The sequence below is a fragment of the Phalacrocorax carbo genome, chromosome 2 (genome assembly GCF_963921805.1).
Source record: "Phalacrocorax carbo chromosome 2, bPhaCar2.1, whole genome shotgun sequence".
In the NCBI taxonomy this organism is placed as follows: Eukaryota; Metazoa; Chordata; class Aves; order Suliformes; family Phalacrocoracidae; genus Phalacrocorax; species Phalacrocorax carbo.
The window spans coordinates 31,746,125-31,772,427 of NC_087514.1; the positions used below are offsets into that span (position 1 = coordinate 31,746,125).

The 26,303-nt window shown below is 39.1% G+C and overlaps 1 long non-coding RNA gene across 3 annotated transcripts in view; it reads right to left on the bottom strand.

The window, feature by feature from the left end:
- Positions 1-5,932: 5,932 nt before the first annotated feature.
- Positions 5,933-26,303, bottom strand: part of LOC135311886 (uncharacterized) — a 59,702-nt gene continuing 39,331 nt past the window's right edge. For all 3 annotated transcript variants that reach the window (XR_010371424.1, XR_010371425.1, XR_010371423.1), the window contains exon 3: positions 5,933-8,886. This is a non-coding gene — a long non-coding RNA (uncharacterized LOC135311886). The remainder of the gene's footprint in view (positions 8,887-26,303) is intronic.

The window sequence follows — 26,303 nt, forward strand, 5'->3', positions numbered from 1 at the left end:
TTTGCCCTTATGGAAACCTTCACACTGTTGGCAAGATATGTTATGTCTGTCCTCTCCTTCTGCTGAAGCATTAGACAAAGCAACTGCTTGAAGCAGAATAATGGACCTGAAGGACCAAAACCCAATCTGGTGGAGCAGATTGTGTTTTTGTATTCAGAGCTATTTAACAAACAACATTGTGAATCGAGTCTGCAAAATCAGTACCTTGGTAACCTTTAAACAGGATTTTATATTGGCCAGATGGAACATGGCAGAGCCTAGTCAAGACTGGGGTCTCATTCTGCTCAGTAATCAACAAACATGAGAAATTAAGGCTGGGAGGGAAAACAAACATGGCACTTATAGTGTGCTATTAAACACAGTGCAGAAGCACCTGAACAAGTAGAGAGAAATTATCCCTGTAACTTGAACCAGAGAAGCCACCTCTGCCACCTAATGAGAATTTATGCCTACAGATCTCTAATCTCTAAGGTCCTGCTCCCCCTGGGCTCTCAGTCTGCTATTACAATATATAAAAAATGGTAAGGGACAGAGGAGATTGCCAAAGCTCATATATTTCCTTACCTAGCTCCTGAGCACCTACCACAAACAATTGTTCATAATACTTTCATATCCCTTTCTTCCCTCTTCATCAGGCATTTAACACTCTTCTTCCAACGCCTTGCTAGAGCAGGTTCCTGGAGCAGCCACCCAGGTGCTTTGTTAGCCCTGGCCAACACTTGCAGGTCCATTTGTAACGTGTCTGGTCTCTTTCTTTGTTCATTTGGATGGAGATATTGTTACACTCCCTGCCTTGTTGCTTGCTATGGCCAACACATCTCAACAAAAAATATTGAGTAGAATATCAGAAGGATTTGCCATTGCAATCATAAAAAAATCAGCATAATAAAATATTAATAGCATTTTGAACCAGAGTAGTAGAAAGAAACTTTAGCAATAAAAATTAACAACGTATCAGTTTACTGCCTTACGGTCCATTGCTTATTGAGTTAGTTCAGTTTCCTCTTCGATGGAATTATAAAGGCTTCCAGCAGAAAAATAGAAAAATTTGAAAGACATATTTGTTTATGATCTTGCACTACCAAGAGAGAGATCAAACCCACGGTTTTGAAACCATCTTTCAGAAAGAACTGCAGTGCAGAAAACAAGCTGCCTTCACTCAGCAGGGTGTGCTAAGTGTACGGGAGCACTGCGAAGAAACTCCTCAGAATATGCAATTTTTCAAGGTGAAAGAAAATCCTTGTCAAATCCTAGCAGTGAAAGAAAATGAGAAAGTATGATTAATAGCACCATTGAAAGTAGCAAAATAACCCATGAAAGCTAAACAATCTAACATCATGCAGGGAACCTACGAATATGAAGAATCCATTTAATTTATGTATGTTTTAGTGGTTTGCTACACTTCTAAAAGGTATGCGACTACATTCGCATATTGACTGAGCAAAGTTTCCAACACTGGACTACACAAACATCCACCATCTCCCTTTACATTCCCACTGGTACAAACAGCGCATTCCACAGCTATTTAAGAGTTGTCTACCCTTGTTGCTCAGATATTTGGGGGGTTTGGCTCCAGTTTGTCAGAGTGAGCAATGCTGATTTCAGGCTCCTGAAGGAAATATATGTAGTTCAAAGAAGAGAAAACCTATAAATAAACTTTCTTTGCTTTGTTTACGTCTAACTAGTTGTTTCTTCCAGTGTTTTCTTTCAGAAATAGCAACTCACAGGTTTACAGAGAAAATCAAAATAAAGCCCTTAAGTAATGGGCTTTATTTATTCTCTGATCCAAATAACTGATAAAAACCCCTAAGAATGTGACCTCTTTGCTGGAACTTTGAAAAAATACATTTAATATTTTTCATATTATATATTAATTTCATATTGATGAGCCTCTTTGAGATGCAACTTACGAAATAGAGACAAAGAGGACTCACCGGTACCTCTGCATTATATTGATACACTAGACTGGAAAAAGCCACATAAAGGATGCTCATTTTATTCCTTTTATCACATAAGAGTGATAAATCTGGGAAACATCTTAACTCCAAGAATATTCCAGAGAAGTGCATAACTGCTAGATCAATGCAACTTTGTCCTGCAACTACAACCTGTATTTCTAAATTTCTAGCCAAAACATGATATATATATAACTAGACTCCTGCAAATACGCATTCCTTTCACTCTGACTCAGATCCATTTTACCACCGTAAAATTCTTATCTGAAATTTATTTTAACTTATACAGAATAAGAAGGGACACAAAAAATTGTTGTATAAATGATCTCTGTCCAAGCAAGACACTTTATAGTTCCACAGAATGGAGGAAGTAGGAGGTCCAGGCAACCAAATAAGTCAAAATAAGATCCTGTTCTAACCTTAACATTCATTTCCTGAGACACAAATTCTTGCCAGTTGTTACCTTCAACTGCCCAACCGCTTCTGCAGAGGGAATACTTGACAAAAAATTGGCTGTACTACATGATGTATCTTCTGACTAGGGGAAGACCAGACATCCCACAGCCTCTCATTTAAATTTCACACCTTTTTAATTTCCTGATTCTGGCAGTATCACAGAATTTCTCTTACTACTAACTCATAAGTCACTCATTTCTGTCATCATGCTGTCGTGATCAATCTTACTTTCCTCTACCTAACAACCGCACGCAGTACTTTCTCTTTCCACCTCCTGTGCTTTTTCATCTTCATTTTCTGCTGGTTTCTGCACTAATTCCCTGGAATTTATTGCTTCCTTTCAGCATCTTTTCTTCTTACCTCTGAAATGACTGGCATTATTAGAATTCATAAATGTCTATTTTATAATTCAAGATAAAACCCAAATCCTAGATTTTAATAAAGCAGTCTCACAACATTATTGTTATAGAATGGAAAAGTCTAATTTCTATATTGTTGGTTTTATCTCTGAGGCTGATTGCATTTGTGTCATCTAAATGGTGGTTGTTTAAGATGATCAGGTCATGTTCCTTACTGGGTCAGCAGGTCAGTTAACTGGAAGTTTTAGAGTGTGTTTGACCACAGCAATGAAGTCAGAATTTTAGCAACAAAACTGGAGATTTTTTAATACTTTGAAGTATTGTTATGATGAAAATTCTTTTATCAGTTAGGTCTTGATGGAAATTAGGAGTGATTAACTGATATGACTTAGAGCGCTTTGAGTTTAAATAAACAGATTTTGTCCCAACTAGAGGTTTATCTGATTGCCAGAATTAAGGAGGTAATCATAATAGGCATAATTTCTTTGGGGTTTTGTTCTTGCTTTTATCTTTTTTGCTACAAGCATTTGGAAGAAAATAGATCTTCTGACCATGTAACCTTTGCTTGTGCTGCATCCCAAAAGTATTGTATTTGAAAGTGGCGTATTTTTCAGTCTACAAACTATACTCACATTCCTTACATTAACCAGCTACAGTGTTTCTCTCATGTACCTTATTGTGTGTTTATCTCTAAATATTTGAAATTACATAATTTTATAGATAGATATCACATCTGAAGCATACCTTGCAAAAGCAGATAGCAAACTGCTGATAGGGAGGTCAGTTATCCCAGGCATTTTCATATGCCCTGTATTCCTGTAAAGGTCAGCTTCCTATTGGTTTGAAAATGTAAAGGTTGCTAGAGGGTACAGAATATATACTGAATGCTCATCAGACACAGAGCATTGTATTCTGAAACTGAAGATGCCTATCTTTTTTCTCTTAGTACAAGCTTCATCACTTATTTTAAAACCCTGAAGTTGAAATAGTTCATGTTTGTCCTTATCAAACCCATCCTATGAGACTACACAGGATAATTAAGATGTACAAGAGGATTTTAGAAAAATTAAAGGAATTATGTCAAGGCTGGCAGGCTTAAAAATTAAGCATACCTGCTTGGCTTTTGTGAGCAATTGCTTTTCCTTACCCCACCACTCTGCCTACTAGCAACACTCTTTGTGAGCCAACGGGGCATAGAAACATTGTGAATCTTTTGTCAGTCTCTCTGTGTCTCTAAAATTTATAAAAGGTCACCAAAGTTACAAATCCTCACATTACTATTAAGTAAATTAAGTTAGTATTTAAATAATTTACTCACAATATATAACTTGAAAATTAGGTTTTTCACTTAAGTCATGTAAATCAGTCCTCCATGACAGGTTGGGTGCACAGGCTGCCTCTCATGAAATTTTCCATAGGCTTCTCTAGGACACCTCAGCTTGACTTCTGCTGAACTTAATGTGAATTTGATCATGAAATTCCTATGAGAGTGAGTTTAGTCCATGAACACTATTGTTGTGGTTTGATCCCAGCCAGCAACTGAGCCCCACACTTGCTCGCTCACTCCTTCTTGCTGGGATGGGGGAGAGAATTGGAAGAGAAAAAAAGTAAGAAAACTTCTGGGTTGAGATAAAGACAGTTTAATAAGTAAAGCAAAACCTGCACATGCAAGCAAAGGAAAACAAGGAATGCATTCACTGCTCCCCATCGGCAGGCAGGTGTTCAACCATCTCCAGAAAAGCAGGGCTCCATCACATGTAACGCTTACTTGGGAAGACAAATGCCATCACTCCGAACGTCCTCCCAACCTTCTTCTTCCCCCAACTTTATATGCTGAGCATGATGTCATATGGTATGGGGTATCCCTTTGGGGTCAGCTGTCCCGGTTTTGTCCCCTCCCAACTTCCTGTGCACCCCCAGCCTCCTCACTGGTGGGGGGGGTGAGAAGCAGAAAAGGCCTTGACTCTGTGTAAGCACTGCGCAGCAGTAACTACAACATCCCTGTGTTATCAACACTGTTCCCAGCACAAATCCAAAACACAGCCCCATACTAGCTACCATGAAGAAAATTAACTCTATCCCAGCCAAAACCAGCACAGCTACAAATAATACTACTTTAGCTTCTGAAGCTAAAAAGGGTATTAATGGTGCTCCTGAAGCTGTAGTTAATGTTTTGTAACAAATATTTAGATAGCTTCAGCCTGTTCCCTGGCAGAATAGCGCATACCACTAATGCCACATCCTGGCAGTAGAAAGCACTGTCTAGGCTGAACGAAAGCAACTGGTCCTTCGGTCAAACATTCCAAAGCAGATGAACTCACTATTCCAGCACCTGAACCTGCAGAAAGGGGGTCACACAGTGTCTGCCAGATAGAGACCTATGTCCACTGATCTTACTTCGAAACTACTCTCACAAGGTGGCTCTATCCCATTCTCCCGAGTAATACCTGAACTGTGACAGATTGCTGTTCCTGGTTTGGCCGTCTCAGCTGGGCTTCATGGTCAGGCTGCGTAGCTGGCCCTCCTCCAGGACAGGAGTGGGTTTCTGGAGCCCTCTCCCCTAGGCCCAGAAGGTTCACTGAATGTCCCACGGGAGCTGCAGCCCTCAGGACATCCAGAAGCACCTCCATCGTGCCTCTCCCAAAGCTGCACCTATCCCCTGAGGAGGAGACATGCAACAGATGTAGGGCAATAAATGGATTCCTATATACATCTGGCTCTGAAACAAAATATAGCTAGAAGAAAACCTGCTGTACATAATACTACAGAAGGAGGCAAACTCCTCCCTACATGTTAGATCTGTTTCCTCCTGAAATCATCTGTTTTAAACAAAGCTGCAATGTTTTTTTTTTAAACTATTGCAAAGAAAGTCTGTGTTGATTTCACTGAGATAACACCACATCTGTATTCAGTCAGCTTTTCACACATCTTAAACCTACCCCTCACCCTTTAGTGTCCATGTATAAAGCTTTATTTTTTGTACTTTGAGCCTGGTGGAAGGCATACACAGTTTATCAGCATGATATAGCCCATTAAAGAAATATTGGAAGTGGCACATAGTACTTCCTTTGGTCTAAAATGCATTAATTTATTAAACATAGAATTTGAAAGTGACCACTGAGGTAATTTTCTAACATCTAGAGAACAGTAAAAGAAACAAACCAGTATATAAGAATTTATTTTATTTTAAAATAAATCAACATGGTTTTTTTGGGATTTATAATAAACACTCTTAACTACTACTTCTACAGAGTAAATCTTCACGTAAGAAGTACTGAACACATGTATCTGACACAAACTGCCAAATGTCATCGTCAACTGTATGAGATTGTATTGATATATCAGGTGCTGGCAAAAGGAAGTCACATTTAAAGCTGTTAAACTCAGAAAAATATATCTGAAATCTATAAAACCCTAAATTCATCATCAGACAACAGGCAAAGAGCTAGGTAATGGAAGAACACATCTCATTGCATTCTGAGTCAATTACGACATCCAAATGGAGGATAGAAATTTGTGTCACTTTTAAGGCACAGTGCATTATTGTGCTAACAGCCCATTAAATCACATCAACATCATTTGTACTACTACGGCAATAAACATAAACGAACCTTAAATATAAAAGCCGTTTTGTAGAATTTGTATTTGACAGGCTATAAACTTTCTTTTTTGTAAGTCTTTCTTCATTGGTAGGTAAACTCTAGAGGGTTGGTTGAAAAAAGTTGTATTAACAACATGATCTTATTTCTTAATAAACTGGCAGCACATATTATGTAGACAAGCTACAAGTCCATAGCAGAAAGAGTAGGAATGTTTATACAGGGAACAATGGAGTGTGGCACCAGGTTAAAGGTGATTCACCAGTTGGAGCAAAGATGATTCTCCCTTCCCAGCAACAATGCTTAGAGCACGGCAGCTCCATGTGCTGAGCCAAAGGGTCTTTCAGACCCCTGAGCTGGTGGCATCCTAAGCCAGAACATCTGCATGGCAGGGTTGCAGGAAATACAAGGACCCAGACACTTTACAGCCCTAGCAATGCTTTGGTGGGCTTAAGTTAAATTAGTCCTACTGAAAGGAGACAACTATTGCACAAGAAGGACATGGAACTGTTGAAGCAGGTCCAGAAGAGGGCCACAAAACTGATCCAAGGGCTGGAGCACCTCTCTTATGAGGACAGGCTGAGAGTGTTGGGGTTGTTCAGCTTGGAAAAGAGAAGGCTGCAGGGTGACTTTACTGCAGCCTTCCAGTACTTAAAGGGGGAATATAGGAAGGATGGGGACAATCTCTTTAGCAAGGTCTCTTGTGACAGAACAAGGGGTAACGGTTTTAAACTAAACAAGGGTAGATTTAAACTGGATATATGGAAAACAATGTTTACAGTGAGAGTGGTGAACCGCTGGAACAGGTTGCCCAGAGAGGCTGTAGAGGCCCCATGCTTGGAAACATGCAAGGTCAGGCTGGACGGGGCTCTGAGCAACCTGATCTAGTTGAAGATGTCCCTGCTCACTGCAGGGGATTTGGACTAGATGACCTTTACAGGTCCCTTCCAACCCAAACCATTCTGATTCTATGATTGATTCTGGCTCTGTGGTGGACTGTGTACTTACACAGCTGATCTGTTGGGCTGTGCAGCTTCCAGCCTTTAAGTCAGGTGAATCACCTGGGTCATTCAGGACCCTCTGTGTCATCTTCTTCTGCCGGAAGGACAATGGAACAAGGGGCACTTAGGGAGAAAGGGACTAAAGGTCACTAGCAGAGTCAGCAACAGACCCCTGTGCCATGAAAAGAGAGTCAGAATAGTCACCCACTAGTACACACTACCTTAACTACTAACTAGTTACCATCAGAACATTTCCTGTACCCTGCAGGGATGTTAATCTCATTTACTCTAGGTTGCCATATGGAAGATTTTAGAGGACACCCAGATCTTTGTGCTATTGAAACACAACTGCTCTGCCAGTGCAATTTTAGTAAATGAAAGGTAAGAATTTCTTATTCACCTTAAATGTGGCTCCCTTCTATACAGATCTGAAGGTCTATCCAACAGCAGAGAAAAGCTAAAAGCATCTGCTGTCTGGCCAGTACCAATGAGGCCAGGATTTCTGGCCTTTACCATTTCTGGCTTTCACTGGTAGGTGACAGGTATTAATTCACATCTTCCCCCACTGCTGTGGGTACTTGGTAAGAGGAGGTTAAATAAACATTTAAATAAGCATTAACAGGCTCAGCATGCAGACAATGTAGATGGGGCTGTTTTCTGTAACCTGCAATTGTTTCAGGCTGTTGCCTTACAGATTCAGCTTGGTGCTGCCACAAGCCCTCACATCTTCCCATGCTTTTTTTAATGTCACATCTTTTGTAATAGAAACAGAATCTATTGCATAACCTGGTGACAGAAAATTGATTCAGCTGAACCTTCAAAACCACAGAGAGATCTTGGAATATAGTGTTCAAAAGGATACCCTCCATCATGGCCAAATATGTTCCTTTTGCTTTAGGTGAGCTTTTAATGTAATGGTGTATATGTAACTAATAGAGAGAGCGGGGTCACACTCTGCTGCTGAAAACATCAACTTTATGTCACAAATACCAAGGCATTAAAATTCTTCTGAAAAAGCTGCTCAACAATTTTTTTATCAGGAGGAATAAACCGATAATAGCCACCCCCCAATACAGAGATATAACAAGACCTAACTTCACAGGCTGCATCAAAGCAGATTTCACAGGATTAGTCTGGGCTGTTCATCAGATGCAATACTGATGTCCCTCTGGACAGATTATTTATCACAATATATTACAGCTGATTCATGGGTACTGAATACAAATAGCTACGCTGATGTTAAGGATGTTGCAAAGCTAATAATGATAGCTATGAATCCTAGTTTACCATCACTGCTCTGCAAGCATGTAATTCATTTCAGGAAGGTGAGAAAGCTATTAAAAAGTAGCATAACGTGACTCATTCTGTCAGCCAGTATAAATGGTGTAGGAGAATCAGAGTTTGTCAGCATCTCTCCTGGTTTTGGATGTCTCTGAACGGTAGTTCTCTTCCCCTCCAGCTTAGGTGGGCGTTTTGCTCCGTGTTCCTTAGTTACCTATAAAAGAAAATTGGTTACCTGTAAGAGAAAAAAACTGTTATTTTGTCAGTGGTAAAAAGTTTTGGTTCTTTTGGCTAGTATTTTACTATTTCATAGCAGAGGGACCAAACTTGAAAGCTGTTTCGCTACTAAAAAACAAACAAAAAAAAAACCCCACACCTGACTCATCTGCTCAGGATTTAGTCACAGGAACAGTAAAGAGGTCTAAATCCCTCAGATAATACTCAGAATGAATGATTTACCCAACTTCAGGAGTAGATGCAAGTTTTTACATACTGTCTGGTCTGAAACTGCACTCTATTCAGATTACAATTAAAAGGCAGAAAACCAGACTTTTTAAAATAGGCAGAAGTGGACTAAGGCAAAGGCACTATAGATCTGCTGACGGTGTTTACAAAATCTGCAGATCATGCTCAACAGTTCCAAACTGTCTGAGCTTCCCTTCTTACCCCATGTCATACGCTGGGGGCCATACTGTACTTCTCACTGGGAAACATCCCTCAAAATACTTGTCTCTTCTAGATTAGTCTGCACTTCTGGGCAAAGCAGAAACCCATGACTAGCTCAGCTTTGAACACAGTAACATTAAATCACAGTCTCAGTTTCCATAAAAGAAAACATTTCTAGCCTGCATGAAGGAAAAAAAGAATTGACTATGTGAGTCCAGGGTAATAAATACCTATGTGAGTCTGCCTGAAACAATAATTTTTGTCTGAACCCTGAAGACCAGTATTGTCCAAAGGAGTAACAAGGATATAAAGAAGGGGGAATCCCTGTAGGAGCCTCTTTTGCCTTAAGCCAGATGAAAGCTCAATGCTGCCACACTCCTGTGCAGCCTGCTAAATTCTGAGTTCATAACTCCTACTAAGCTGCTCAAAATTTTGCAAATGGTCCACAGAAATAGTAAAAAATAGCACACATAGGCTTCCAAGTGTCCCACATTCCTTTTCTGGAAATGAGCCCCGGGCTGTCCTCTCCTATCCAGAGATCACAGAAGGATAGGTTGCTCTTCCTATTTTAAAAGGGCTTTGTCAGTTCTTAGAGAATGCAAATAATAGTCAGACAGGAGGAGAAGAAATGATGGTAGGTGATAACATTTGGTAATAAAATGTGTGAAATTAAATTTAAATTAATTTTAGTATATTCATTTTAGGTAAGAAATAATTATTTCCAGTGGTTAAAAAATTCTTCCACATTTCTGACACAATAATTATTAAATCTCTTCAGAAATAGTCAATAGACTTTTAAAGCTATAATATAAGAGCCCTTTACCTTAGGAAGTATATTCAGTCTGAAATAGAACCTGTAAATGGATTTTTCTTATCATCCATGAAGAAGTGTAAACTTAATCTAGTTGCTGGTTCTTTATCTCAATTCCTTTTTAATTGACATTCTGCTTAAACTAATGAAAAACCACCCTCTCTAAAGTCACTGCCATTAGTACCTTATTCTGGCCTTGTCAGAAATGACTGACAGCGAGGTGAAGCTTAAACACTGATAGACAGAAATCTTTCTGTTAATCCAAAGTCAGTAAAATCTTCAGACTCTTCAGACTGAACATATAGCTATTATTCTTTGTAACTAACTTCAAGAGGATTTGAAATGGTAGATAACGTGATTCAATAAGACCTTGGTACACCCTTAAAACTCCACTTAAAAAGCCTCACTGGGTTATTAGATATTGTGATTTATTCCAGAAAGTGCTTTCAAAGAAAGCTCAGGAAAAAAAACCAAGAAAGCTCTATATTTGAAACATAATCTTTCCTTCCCTCCTGTAATTCAAGCTGCCAATTCTCCTTGAATACAGCTGTTAGTCAGAGCCCAGAACCAGCAGATAAACCATGATTGAGAGGAAGTGAGGACTAGCCAAACAAGCCCAACCTGCAATAAGTCTCTCTCAATTCCCGTGACCCACGGCAAACATATGTTTGCTGGACAGAAATGCAACTTGGTGACACGGGGCATTATATCTGTCAGAAGCACATTATTCTGTTTGCGCTACCATGTCATTACTCTACTAGACCATTGGGTTGGAAGAAAATTTTCCAGTGAAACAGGCTAGGATAGAAGAATGATCTCTTCTGATGACAGCCAAGAGTTTTTGAGTTCTTGGACAGAACATTTCTTGTTTTCAAAATTTTGGGGCAAGAAGTAGAAAAAACTTGGCTTAATTCTTTATACTAAGGTTTTAATTTAGGGAGAAAGAATACATTTTCTGTTGTAATAACCAACTCTATTCATCATTTAACTAAATAAGTTCAACATTGTTTATAAATTAAATACTAGTTGAGCAGAAGATTAGCATTTTTATTTTCTTGAAAGTCCTATGACTGTGTACATGCATTTTTTTTCTATATGAATATTTTGCTTTTCAAGCCATCCTGGGGATTTTTTGCGGTAATCATTTGAACTACAAATATCAATGTACTTCTTGGAAACTAGGGCTGTAATTCATTCTTGTCAGAAACAGATGGCTGAGAAAATGAAAGCAACAACAGCAGTGAAAGACAAGGCCACCTGGGTCCATCAGGCTGATGAGAAAAGCCTGTGAAGCTAATGCCAGTGGTATCTGGATCCAACACAAGTAGGCTTTCAAAACAAGTGCTAGAAATCAGTCAATAGTAAATGAAAAAAAAAAAAAGAAAACCCTTATGAAGCTGTAGAGGAAGCAGTCCTGGGAATTTCAGGCATAGTCAGCACCATGAAACATCCCAACATTGAACTGAATTAAATGGTGGAAGAAAGGGACAGTCAAGCACTAAGCCATGGGGTTTGTCTGGGACCACATTTCTGAGTAAGGTCAACTCAATCTGATATTTTCACAGAAGAATACAGTTAAACAGAAATGAAAACTCCTGTTTAACTGCTTGGCCTCCCCTGACAATGCAGGATGATTTCTCTATTCCAGAGACCCTTTAAGTATTTCATAATCCATCATAGAGCATTCCCTGGAAACTGTCAGATAGCCACATTAAGTTAAATTTCCTCCTCCTTTTGCTACTTCAGGCTCCTGAACTGAGTGCCACTACTTCTACCAGACCAGGTCCCTGTTTGGAGATCATGCTGGAAGAACCTGAATAACCTAGAATTTGCAATGAATGCAGGTAATAGCAAGACTTCTTTTTTTCCTGCCTGAGGTCCTATTGCCATCACTCTGCATGTGCCCTTGGAGCTGGGAATGAAGCGTAGCTAGGCCAGCAGTGCCCTTCAGTGATGGTCTAGGCTTTATTTCCCTCAGAGCTGCTGTGCAGCACTAGTAAGCACCATTTAGCACTCTGTAAAGTTTCTTCCTTTTTAACAACTTGAACCTCGCCAACCGCTTCCTTAATTTCTTTCTGGTTTATTGTGATTTAATGGCTATTTTAGATCTATAGGTACCTCCTACCATACAACAGTGAATGCTACATTGAACTGGGCAAAAGAAATCTATTAAAAATGCAGCAAATTTTAAAATTAGTCTGCTTTAACCATGGTCATGCCCCATGCAGGCAGCTGACATACCACCGGAAACAAGTACTGCTTTCTGCGATGTTCAGCAAAAGCAGAACAGTAAAAGTTTCAGTGATTCCTCTAAGGAACATTATATAGTTCGCGTCTTTTACACTTCTCCATGATTACATCTATGGATGACCCCTGAAGTCAGGTATCATGATGTACAAGATCTAATTCAAGCATTTTCTCATTGGTCTTTCTGAGGAAGAAAAGCCACACATACAGAGCATAAATTGTTACATAAAATTAAGCCACCAAGCTGGCCTAAATAATTGCACAGAATGGATACAATAAAGGTGTTTGGCTGGAAAAAACCCTTTGAAGTTTGGTGCTTTTTCTCTTCACTTACCTATAAAGTCACATGAATTCACAGGGAAATTGGTTGATCAGCACCTGTTACTGCTGTTATTTCTGCTTACAGATATAAAATGTGGCGTGCTGCTCAGGGGCATGTACACGTAGCAACCTAAGGAGACTTGAGTCCCTGTGCTGCACTTAGTACATTCACGAGGATGTCCATATTTCACATGCAAATGATAGCTCTGTGAGACTTAAAGGTACAGTACTTTTGAAAGATGTGGAGGTACAATCATAGACCACAGTATTTGTTATAGTGAAACAAAAGCCTTCTTCAAACAGAATTGCTAGGCATGGGTTGCAGTAGCAGTTATCTGCAACTGCAGCTACTTTGAGCTTTTGGGTTTTATTTAAAAAGCTTAATTGGAATTTTTATTACTCCCAATTAAGCTTTTTAATTAAAAAGAAAGTTGAAAGAGGCTGGAGGCAAGTCTTGCTGAAACTCATATCTGCATAGACTCTGAGGGAAAAAAGAGGGAGTTTTGTAAAGCTGCAACTGTCAGCCAGCTGCAGCTTTCGGTAACGCTTACTGCTGATCCCATTTACCTTGCCAGTGGCACACTGCAAATGCAGATACACACATCTAATTGGAAAAACAAGCTTTCAGCTTTAAATAGCACTATAAGAATATGAATCCCGCTTCACTCCTGCAAAGGACACATCACGTAAGAATTCCTACCTACTCCCCCACCTCTGCTTTATTTATTACATTAGCAATTTGAGCCTGGTACATAGTTTCTTTTTCCGTGACCAGGGTAGATTCACCACATAATGAATTTAATGACATTCCAGCAGACATGACACAACCTGCACATTTCTCTCCAGACCTCTACATGTACAGACAGGACCAATAGATAACATGTTCATAAAACAGGGACCCTTCTGACCCTTCCTTATAGAATCCAACCAATATTTTTGGCCCACAATGTATTTCAGCTTTTCCTTCAAACTTAGGTATTCCATGTAGCCTTTAACACTTTATTTGGATTAAGGGAAAAAGCACTTGGTTTAAAGCAGTGAGAACTGTTACGGAGAGATCTGCAACATTCAGCTGGCAAAGCAGAGACCCTCACATATCCAGACAACTGGAACTTTGTTTAGATAATTAATATCTTGGAGCAAATCTCAAAAAATTCATATCATTCATCCTTTCATGTTAGCTGCTCCACTCTTTGGAAGAAAAGATACTTAATATTTAGCCCTGCTTGAGGTTTGTTTATAGAGTAAGATAATATTCTAACGAACAGGGATGTTGGATTAGCCCTTGGAATTTATTGTTTCTAGAGAATATCTGGTGAAAATATTTACAAAATATACCCAGTGACAAAGAATTCATTTGTATTTTAATAAATATATTATCAAAGTGCAGCACAGTTAGACAATGGGTTCTTAGTGAATTGATTTTGAAAGTGTAATTTTAGATCTGTTTCCCACATATAAATCTCAACAGAGCTGCTTTTTACCCCACCTTTGCCTTAATTAAAAATCTTACTGTGAATTGCTCTTAGAGAATAGACATATTTTGCATAGATCTTAGAGGACAAAGTTATAGAAGGGAACAAAATTAGTATCATATGCATTTTTTTACATAAAGAGTGAAAAGTGAAGGGATTATCCAACCTGCAAGTTGAAACACTTTTCTCAAGAGAAAGATGCATGTAATTCCACAAGAAATTGAGGACTCAGGAAAGGCTGATTTCCTCCTTGTTATAAAGCTGTGTTTTGAGTGAAGACTAGAAGGTGAAGTGGTGGGTAAATGTGTACTGTTTTTCTTAGAATTACATTAACCAAAGATTTAGGGATGTTCACTTGCTTAGATTGAGTCCAGACAGTGTTTTGATATTTCTAATAGAAATTATAAATCATGCTGGGTAACTCTTCAAACAGATAACAGAATCATCTGACTACATAAATCTAAGAACTTTTATGTCTTCTGTGTTATTTATCTTTCCATCTCTTCAATATTTAATTCTGAATATTTGCCTGTTTGTTTGTACCTCAAGGTCATTACCGAACAGCTTACCAATTTAAAGGGAATATGCTTCACAGATATTAGTAGTCTGAGGACCAGAGATTAAATTATAATGCTTCAGTTTTAAAAATATTAAGACTGATCTTATTTATCTCAGAGTGCAATGATTAAGCCCATTCAATACAGTTAGACATCAAAAGCTTTGTACTGAAAAATATATTGCTTTTTTTTCCTCTGTGACTTCTTAAGCCGAAATGTCTCAGAACTGACAACACAAAAGGTTTCTTCTAGCTGATGAACAGCCATGATAGAAAGGGCACGGTGGCATCTTCCACACTGTGAAATGTGACTGATGGTGAATTTTGCAGGCTGTTCACCCCAAAGTCCCCATGGAAGCCATGAGAGAAAGATCCACCTCTAAGCATCGCTCTCCTTTGCTTTCTTGCTCACCCACATAAGGTCCAAAGGCAAGAAAAGGAGGGAGCTTTGGCTCCACCTCCCAACCATAAATTAGCATAGCTAATAATAATAATAATAATAATAATAATAATAATAGCATGAGCCCCACAGAGGAAAGGAGCTCTGCTACTGATCTACACTGGGGATAGACATGTACACTGTGTTTGATCCTGGAGCTGTACAGCTGTAATACCGACCACAGTTCAGGAGAGACTATGATATTGCAATTTACATTAAATGCTCTAATAGTAATAATAGTACTAATAGTAGCCATTCCAGACTATGTAAAGATGCCAGTCATTTTATAGATTCTAATCTTTTAAAAAAAGAGGCCAACACATAGCATTGTTCCTCTGTTGTTCAGTGCTTCATTAACAAGGTTTTCTTTAAAAAAAACATTGCTGGCAATATTGTAAATACATTTACTCTGATTCATCGGTGAGCCCTGGGATATTTTTTCATGTTTATGGATATGATTTTATGTCTTTGTTCATGAACATGTGTCTTAGATATAGTCTGGCAACATTTTTATATGAATCATTAAATATATTTTAGCAGGCATTTCAATGAGTTTATTTGTTTCCATATAAAAATGAGGTTACATTGTTTGTTTTGCAAAATACTGCTATTACTTACTGAGAATCTGCTGTGGCCATGCTGATAAGATGGGGATAAAGGTTTCAAAGCCAATTTCATTTGTTTTAAATGGGTTGTGTCATCTGGTATATACTGGCAAATGTCTTTAGCAAGTGAGAAACCAAGGCAAATAAATCAGGTATAAATCTAAATCACTGGCTTTATTGTAAGGAGAATTGCATTATTTTCCCTGAGAAGCTTGGTAGAATTTCTTCTTTAAGAAGCTCACCCTCCTGCAGGGTGTGATACTGGCTGCAGGAGTGATACCAGCACACCTCCAGCGCTGTTCAGGAGTGGCTGGAGGGATGCTTGCCTCCGCTCCAACCAAACGAGCTTGGCTCTGACCTAAATACATAACTTTGGATAATATTCAGGATGTGTCCTTGATACAGTGGCGGGGAGGAAGGAAGGAAAGAAAACCCCTTATTTAAATGAGTCTACATTTTTCCTGTCTTCTTACCCGGTTGGCTATAAATGTCTGCCTTGCCTAATCTTTCAATCAGTCAATCTCAGTCAAGGAAGTCAGGGCACTTAAGAGCTGCTGTGGTTCCGAGTAATTACCTGAACAAAAGACCGTCTGGGATTGGACTAACTATTGGCTCATCTGTATTCAGCAGCATTTTTGGATCATGAAAGGAGAAACCTGGAAAGTACAAGGGAGGAGATGCAAAAAACAAGGCAAATGAAAAGGGAAAAAATGTGCTGTAAATGTACACCATAAGAAAAAAAGGTAGATGTATTTTTGTTGTTTGATCAAAGCAAAGATTTCTGTGAGAATACAGAAGTTGCAGGGAAAAGAAATTAAGAAGGCTTCTCTGCTTCAGCAATAAATTGCTGCTAAAAATAGGAAATAAGGAGACAACAGACATTTGAACTACAAATAACCAAACACTCATTTGGGCCATCTGAAGCCCAGAGTTAGCTGCTATTTCAAATCATGATGCAAACTTAATCTTTGGTCTCTTGCATAACTCTTGTGATCAGCAAGCCATTTAATAAATTGCAGAATTTCTTTTTTCTTTCCCCTGAACCGCTTTGAAAAGTCTCTAATTCACCCTGATGTGCGGTGGAAAATATTATAGATAACATCAGAAAAATTTTGTGCAGTAAGAAAACTGTTTGCTACCCAGCTCTAGTTGAAGCTGAACCCAGAGCCAAACTCTGTGTTCACACATACTGAGTTTAGTGCTTCACTCAGGAAAACTCGTCAGCAGTGACCTTGTTTTAAAGGTTTTGGTAAGGAGTGCAAAGACAAAGATTTTTACCAATATTCTCAGGTAGAAACATTTTCACTTTATTATATGGCTACAGACAATTCCATACAGCAATTAACTTCTTAGGGAGACATTTTATTCAGAGATTCATAAAATTTACCATTAGATCACCTAACTGAAAAAACTTACATAAGCCATAGATGCTGTCCCAATTAAGCTGAGCTTTAGCTTCATCTCTTTCTTGCCTTCTTTCTTTTCATTTGAATCACTCCTTTTTACTTGCAGAACTACACTCCCAGCTCCTAAATTTGCTACTGGTCTCACGACTGGCAGTAACTGGAAGCCCTGATCACAGCCTCAGCCAACTATTGAATGAAGATGAAGTCAGAGCTCATACTCCTTCACTAGACAGCAGGTGATCTTTCCAGAAGAAGGAGATTTGCAATGGGTGTCTCAGAAGATACAACCACACAAACATGAATTACCAGCTTTTTTAACTTATCCGTGTAACACCATTGCTAAAGCTAACCTTGTTCTAAAAAGCAAGAGCTTTTGTTACCTCCTCATAGCTTCAGCCTGGCCTTCTGTTCTGGGGATTAAGACTTTCATATGATGCCAATCTCCACCTCTCTTGGTCTTGTAACTCTCTGATGATTCTGTCTAAACAGATTTTAACTCTACAGGAGTCCAAACGTCCAAAAAGCAGTTGAGTGCCTCAGAAGCGAGGCAATGTGCAGAATAGGAGGTTATCAGCCCAGTAACATAAAACCTGCCTGCGCTTGGAATGACTATCAAAGCAGCAGTGGTATCACCCGTGCACTCCTGGCAGTTATGACAGACATTTTATACATACATGCGTAGCATTGCACAATATGCAAAGAGGACAAAATTCTCTAAGATAGACAAAGCCAGGTTCCTAGTAATAAAAAAACATTGCTTTAAAATTATAACAAATAACATCCGTAAGAAAAGGAAAAGCAATTATGGTGACCCACAGCTCCTCTCATAATACACGCTATAGAGTAAAGCAGAAAGGATGTTGGCAGCTTCATGAAAACTCTGGCAGCAACCTTTGGAGAAAAAGCAACTGGATGAGAATGAAAGACATGGGCAGAACCTCTCAATAGGTGCAAAACAGGAACTTTCCTAGAAATCACCCATGGTACTCAGGAAAGCACCATGCTAAAGACCTTTCCTTTGCCGACTGTGCTTTATATTTCTGTAACTATAGCAATGAATAACTTACTTGGAAATTCTCAAAAAATCTTTATATATGTCTAAACAAAGATTTAGAGCCATATGTTTTCAAATCTTTCATCATTATCTCCATCTGTGGGGCCTGGAGACTGTATTAGACTGTATTATTTTAGTGCCCAAACCAAGAGATTATCAGTCTTAAATGCCGGGAGAAATTACTGCCCATACAAAAGCATGGTCTGTGGTTCCTACGCAGCTTTGAAAACACAGGGTGGGATGGAAGCTGCATGCCCCTCTCATGTTATAGTTAAAGTATGTGTGTCTATAAAATGAATAAAAGCTTGCTGAAAGCTGAAAAGATTTTTGCTGGCTGCAGAGTTACTTTGATAGTGTTCTGAAAACCTCCTTAACTGAGGAAGCCACAAATGGACCAGAACTGCCTATAACTCTCAGCTGCCATGTATACCCATCAGCATAGAGGGTGTTTAGTTATCTCTTTATAATATTCTGACACTTTCTAATGCAGTTTAAGATTCTTCTTTTCACAGTAGCATGCACATTACTTTTCCTGCCTTCATTTTAATTCCTCCCAAAAATTAAGGCTATGAAGTGTTTATGCAGATCCACTGATACCTTGAGCTTGGGTTTGCGTTTCAAAAAGAACCGATTTACTAGGAAGAAGTGATAAAGGACACAAAGCAGGAAAATCATTCCTCCTGTTATAGCAGGTGAATATCACAAGAGGCAGGACAAACACAGGACTACTGCAGTACCTTAGTCATAGCAAAACAGAGAGGGACCTGTGTTCTGAATGACAGAATAGCAAGTGTAGGCTTGTCATGTGCTGTGTTCAGTGCTGTGAACAAATTACAGTATTCAGGATTTGGAATTTTCTAGCACAGGCTGAAACTGTAAAGGAAGAACCTTCAAAACCAGCAAATTAGGACCAAAAAAAAAAAAGTAAAGTACCAACTTTCTCATGATTTGTCCTGTAAAAACTAAGAGATAATAGTTTCCTTAGAATCAGACACTGAAATCATTGGAAATGTAAGCATAGTCCTCCACCCCAACCTGACCCCAGAGAATTACAGATCTGTACTAGTTGTGGCATATTCCAGGATAAAAATATGTCAGTCAGGAAATCTGTAGGTTTAAAGGACTCTGCTAGATTCACCCCTGCTGGCACAGGGGGTTGCAAATAATTTGAATAATTGCTGCAGAGAGCAGATGGTAGAAATACTCCATTAGAAGAGTTCCAAACATAGATTAACTGAGCAAGGGAAGTGAGAAAGTAGCTAAAAAGTTCAAAGGAAATCCGGCATCATCTTCATCAAATTAATATTAATAATAGTAATGATAACAATACAACTGAATGGGAAATAAATGGGAAAACGGATGCCAAAATTGTTATTTTGGGCTATTGCACTCTAACGGATGCCACCAGACAAGACCGGTCTGGTTTGCATCACCACCATTTCTGAGAGCACTGCTACAGCTAGATATCATCAGTCTGGTGCCACATTATATTATTTCTGGCTTTGGCCAGAGCACTGAATCAAAGGGATCTCCTGGGTTTCCCAACTCTTTTCTGTCTTTGCACATTGTTACTGTATGCTTGGGTGCCTCTCAAGGATGAGAAATACTCAGCTCCTTGCAGTGCAGTAACCTCCTTGTTCAATGCCTTACCCCAGGGCAAAGACCCATGAAACTCAGGGCTGAACTGAGTTGCTCATATTTACGCTCCTTTTTTTCTACTGGTAAAACTCCAAGACGGCGTGCCCTGCAATGCCTGGGAATCCCAGGCAGATCACAGCAGCAGAAATGGGTCACATAAAATAATAAATTACCGAAGTTGCAGTTCTCAGGTGGAACTTTGTTGTTGTAAAATCATCTGAAATGGAGTGAACTTTGCTGAATGCCCTTCCTCAGTGCTGCCATGAATGTTCATCATAGTTGTCAGGTTAATAAATTATGGCAAGAGAGCAGACAAACCCACATCTGAGAAGGACACCATAAATACATTTTGATACAGGTGACAAAAATGCATGATAAAGAGTAATTTAGTTAAATCCTTTATAGATTACTGATTATTAATTTGAACTTACTTCCACTACTCTAAAAACAAATACAAAAATGAGAGATACATAGTTTAGTCAATTCATTAATCACCTCATACGACCTTGAAAAAAAGCACAACTTCCTTCCAAATGTGGCAAAGGAAGTTGACAGTGCCTAAAGTATGTGACACTTTGCAAAAGTAAAAGTCAACAAACAAAGTTCTGTACAAAGACGTAAAGAAAAAGTCATAAAATGATACAAAACCCATGTATTTTGAAAATTGCCTATTGAATTGAATTGCCTATTGCTAATTGAAAATTCTGGGGTTCACCATCCTAAGTATAATATCACGTAAAACTCTGTTTAAAACAACTCACTACAATTTACATTGCAGCCAGTTTCAGATACTTTGAAGGCAAGAATGGGAATAGTGGGTGTACACACATTTGGAGGAAAATATAAATAAATAAATTAGAAATGTTGCCAACTACATCAGAAAACATTTGAACTTTCTACTTATATCTGCAAAATTTAAGTCACACCATTGTTTTCCACTCAGACATGCAAATTACAGCATTTGTAGCAGCAAACCTGCCTTATTTGCATTTGTTTCCCTTTGGAAATAACAACTTTTCACATGTAGCCTTTTCATTTGTGTACACAAATGGTATTGCACCAGGCATCATTGTAGAGACTTTGCACTATAAGAGCCATGCATATCCATCACCACAGTGCATACTCACTACCATATCTTGCCTTGCTAAGGTTTCTGGGATCCACAGACGAAAACCAGCAGAAAACAATACAGGCTAAAAAAAAAAAAATCCAAGGGTTTTCTGTATTTCCTTAAGCACTGAAGAAGGCTTAAAGAAGATCAAGCACTTCAAATACTGCAACCTGCTTCACTGGAAATATTTCTAATCAAATCAAACACGAACAGAATAAAATTACATGAAGAATAATGAAGTCTATGATCAAGATAGCTAGATTTCAGTGAGTGGTCTGCTACAGCTTCTCTAGTTTCTCTTTAATAAATGTCACTATTAGCTGCAAAATAGCTCAATTAGAAAAATAATTATTTTCTGTGAGGAAAAAATTGACGGGGACTGTTTAAAGCTAAAGATACTCATATTTTACAAAGAAAGGGCATTGCAGAATATTCTTACTGTACTGAAAATATAAGCCCCAAGACAATGGTGAAGGGAACATCTAAATATTAAATACTGTGGTAGCAAGACTGGAAAACTTGTTTGGTGTTTGAGTTTGTAGTGAAACAGCTGGAATGATTTGCTAGCAAAGTGCCCACCAGAACCAGTTGTAAGGATACCACAGGGAAAGAAACCCTACTGAAACAGAAGCTATAAATTGGCTTGCAGGTATTTTATAGCCTTCCCCTTATAACAATGACTTCTGTATGTAGCACAAACAAAGGGAGAAAAGATGACAAATGGAAAAAGGGAGGGAATAGGATCACACATGCCCATTCCCGGACAAGCCCAGAGAGCAAGCTGCAAACACACAGCGATCCCAACAAGGATTGCAGTCCTTGTTTCCACAAGCACTCAGATTTATTATCAGCGCTAGCAGAAGCAGCCGGATGCACCAGTCAGAAGCACAAGAAGGCATTTTGACACACATTTGTGAAGCAAGATAATTTTAACTTTGCGCTTTCTTCGCGTCCCTCCGCCGAGCCGTCTCCTTGCTGTGCATTGCCACCTGCAGGACAGCCAGCCTCGGCGAACGGCACTGCTCCTTCTCCAAAGAAAAGTTCAAAATGCCACTCTCCTCAGCTTTTAACAGTCATTTGTTTTCATGAAGCAGTTAAAATCAAGAAGCCAAGTGCACGCATGTTTCTGCGTCCATAAACGTGTGCTATACTGCCGAGAAGAGCCGGGGCTGCAGTCAGCAGTGTTACCTCCCAGCCTAAAAAGCCACAGAGGGCAAATGTTTATGGTCAATACAATTTCTCTGCCTGTGATATTGCTGCAGTTGATAAGTCCCAGGCAAGGCTAGACAAACAAACCATTTTACAAATTAAAATTCTCACTTCCATTTAATGGCTGTAAAAGGGGAGAGAGGAGGAGGAGGCATTTTTATTTAAAGATGAATACAGGAAATACAGGATTTAAAGGAAATATTGTATTAGCTGGCTTTCAAAAACTCTAATTCCCCGGGATGACTTAACTGTCTCTGCCAACCATCTTCATGTCACCTGGAGACACCGAATGCCTTTCCAGTGCTTGCTTAAGACGGGGAAGCAGAATCAGTGAATACAAAAATGAACTTGATGATATACCATGTGGAATCCTGGCCCCATTGATCACCAAGGCAAAGCCTTCACTGATCCATGTGACTATCCTTTTATATCCACAGCCTGGATATAATGACTATGTGAGAGTTTTTTTCCTAATTGAGGCTTTGTAAATGTCAAGGGCAAAAATGAATGTTGCAGAAAGCAACCCAACAGTTTCATACTGCACACGGGGTTGAAACTGCTGCCTTCTGAGGACGTGATGGATAAAACCAGCAGTTTCCCTGTTGCAAGGAGGAACTGTGCACACATTCTCCCCAGAGCATTGCTCCTTTCAGCCAACTATTGTTAACTACTGGAAACAGAAGGAGATTTAATACAATCCATTCAAAAAATGAGGAAGTTAAGCTTCCAGTAGTAGATATGAGACAGTCTCAGCTGAGCTAAGTCATGAGCACTGTACAGCAAGGCACCACCTCACTGTCCTAGGGAGCATGGCACTGCCGGGGTTTGAGAAGGCGGCAGGGTCTGCCTGGGGGCAGAGCTGTCTGGTGCGCACTGCTCCTACGGCACCTCACACCGTCAGGTCCTGCTCTTGACCAAAGACCAAAGGCATCTCACATCCACCACCATCATCAACACCAACTGGCAAAAATTAAAAAAAAACTAGCAAAAGAGGACCTGGGAGGTATAAACTGTGCTGGAGCCACTTGTGAAAAGCTGATGCAAAAAAGGCAAATGCAAACCTGGGGTGTACAGGTGTGGGTGCAGCTCGACAGACACGGAAGTGGCAATTTAGGAAATTAAGTTCAGCAGAAATCAGCAACACTGATACCCAATATATGAGGAGAGAGTATAGAGCAATGCGGCCGGCTTAGTTTCCAACAGAGAAGAGACATAATGACAGTATGTGAACTATTGTCATAAACATGGCAGTGATTAATTGTTTTCTGTGTACCCTTTGTATACAAGAAATTGGCAACACTGGTAAAAAAGCAGATTTATGCAAGGTGTAGGGAAAATCTGTCTGTTTATGAGGAGAGTTAAGTCCTAAAGCAGCTGGGGAAGTTAAGAAATACTGGCGTTCAGAGATTTTTAAGAACAGATGAAGCATTATTTGGACTCTTGCCATTTGGACTTGTTCTTATAGTCTCAGCTCAAGAGATTCAATAATATCACAGATTTCTCTTGCTTATTTCTTATCAGTATCTCTTTAGTCACGGGTACATTAAAAAACCATGACCGCAATGTAACTATAGATGGAATACAGAAGGAGAACACACATGCATTATTTCTTTTTCACATATCATGAAGCCAGAGCTAGTTCCACAACTTCCAGATTGACTCATGATTTTTAACACTGAGACTAACCACACTGGAACCAACACAAATAATAAAAATCAACATCAAGAATTTTTTTTAATAGGCAAACATACATGAAACCAAGACATACATACTATTAAGTACGTGTACTATTTTTATATCTGTATATTTCAAAGTATTTCATAAATCTGAGTAACACAGTAATGTACTTTTATAAATTCTCAGGGACATCCAGAGAGCTATATGCAATTTAATACAATCACACCGCTTGAAATAGACAATTTTATAGAAAATTTATATGATTTACTCGCAAGACAAAACACTACGTGCCAGTGAAGAGACCAAAAATAGGAACCACACCATATCACAATTCATTCTTAATTGTGTACAGCAGCTCACAGATGTCCTCTGCATTGGACATCTTAAATGTCACATGACTATAGAAAACAGATGTGCTCCATGTTTAAATCGTGAAATCCAGCATTTTGTGCTATTTGTAAAGCTCAGACAGTGGGCTTCAGGCTATTGGAAAAGTACTAGGAATTTATCTGAACTACTATATTGTATAAGAGATGTCATAATTAATGTCCAGAAACAGAGAAGGAACACTAAAACTGATGATTCAAGAAATAGGTAACTCTAGCAAAAGATTCGCATGTGACTTATGTATGAAGTCTGTATAAAAATATGTACTTTGGACTTTGTACTTTCCATGCAAATTTTGGGTTCTGATACCTCTGGCTGGGTCAGGGATCTGTCTCAAACTAGCCCTTCTTTTTTCTTTGAAAGTATGAATTCATTTTTACTGATTTGAGCAACCTGCAAGTCTAAGTGTGGTCTAAGCAAGTCATCTAAACTGCCTGTAAAGACAACAAAAACAGACTGGCATTTGCAGTCACCAGTTCATCTTACTTTTAATTGTTACATTATGATTAATTTTAACATTTCACCAAGATGAGCTGTGTCCTGGAGAGACTTACCAGTCTCCTCAGGCTCACAGCACCACAGCAGTGACTATCATCCAGCTCCCAGTCCCTGCTCCTACACAGGCAGCTGGTTGAAATGCCAAACATTTTCTGTGTTTGCTTCCTGGGCCTGAGCAATGGTACGGGCCATTTAGACATGCTGACAGGCAATTGCCTTCCCTTCAGGAACATCACAGCCTTTTCACTGCTATCCTATAGAACTAAATATTCAGAAAATGGAATATAGATTTCCGACTTGCAAACTGAATATTTAGGCCCTGATGTGGTGATGCATATTTAAATACCTTAGTGCCACTTGAGACATACTAGAGTATCTGACAGATCCCTGCAGAGTTGGTATATATTTCACAAGACCTCTGTGAGATCCATTTCTTTCTGGAGGCTGCTAGAGCATAGCCTCAAGTAGCTCAGACAGTGCTAGATGTTCATGCATGAGCAAATTAATTGAGCCCAAGGACACTAAATTTGGACTTCAGCCCTCTAAACTTATCCACCAGTCTAGAAATGTTCAAACTTTAAGAGGAGATGGTGACAAAAATAGCTCTGTACCTCTTTGTTAAATCCTCTGACGGAGCAGGAAGAGGCATGAAAAGGGATCAGGGATAGGGGAGGCAAGGCGGCATTGCGCGGCTCCAGGGACATACAGCACAGAAGAGTCTGTTGCTTTGGGTAGAAATACACAGTCCAAATGACAAAACACAACATAACATGGACCTCCTTCTGTGAAGCCTCTTGAGAATAATAATGTGATCACCTTCTGCTTATTATTATAAATAGGTTATTACAGAGCCCTGACTTCTCTAACCTCTAGCAGTATTACTCCAGTAGGAGAATAATAACCCGGTGGTAAATTATATTATTTCTACAAATAGTGTGAGAAATTGTGGATAAGCAGAAAGGTTAATCCCTGTTTAATCTTCAGTTACTGTGCTAGTGTGGTATAAATCTAATGGTAAATGGGGGCAGGAGAGCAGAATAGAGCCTTTGTCTCCTACATACAATACGTAGTCATCTGAAAGTTTGCTTCTTACTTTGCTTTAGCACGATAATTTCTCATAAAAGGCTTGTGAACCAACAATAATTGGAAAACAACTACTAAAAAGAATGGCATTTATCTACCCTTTCTGGCATGTTCACTTTGGATGCAAGAGCCTAGGGAAAGAAAGAAATACTGCAGCTGAAATGCACAAGCCATTTGTTTTCAGTACAGGAAAAAGGTTCCTCAAGGGGCGACTAAAATACTCAAAGGATGTATCTTCTATACATCCAAACAAACCTCAGATTTCTCTGTAGAACTGCAACACCAGGTAAGAAAGCTACTAAAACCAAGTATTTATTCTCTGCAGGGTATTTTTTGTTCCTCTCTGCTGCTAATATTATTCTTATGACACCAGACACTGCATAATATGACATTTCAAATGTATGGCACCGTGACAATGATGTATGAGGAAACATTTACAGACCTTAGCACAAGAAGTGAAATTAATACT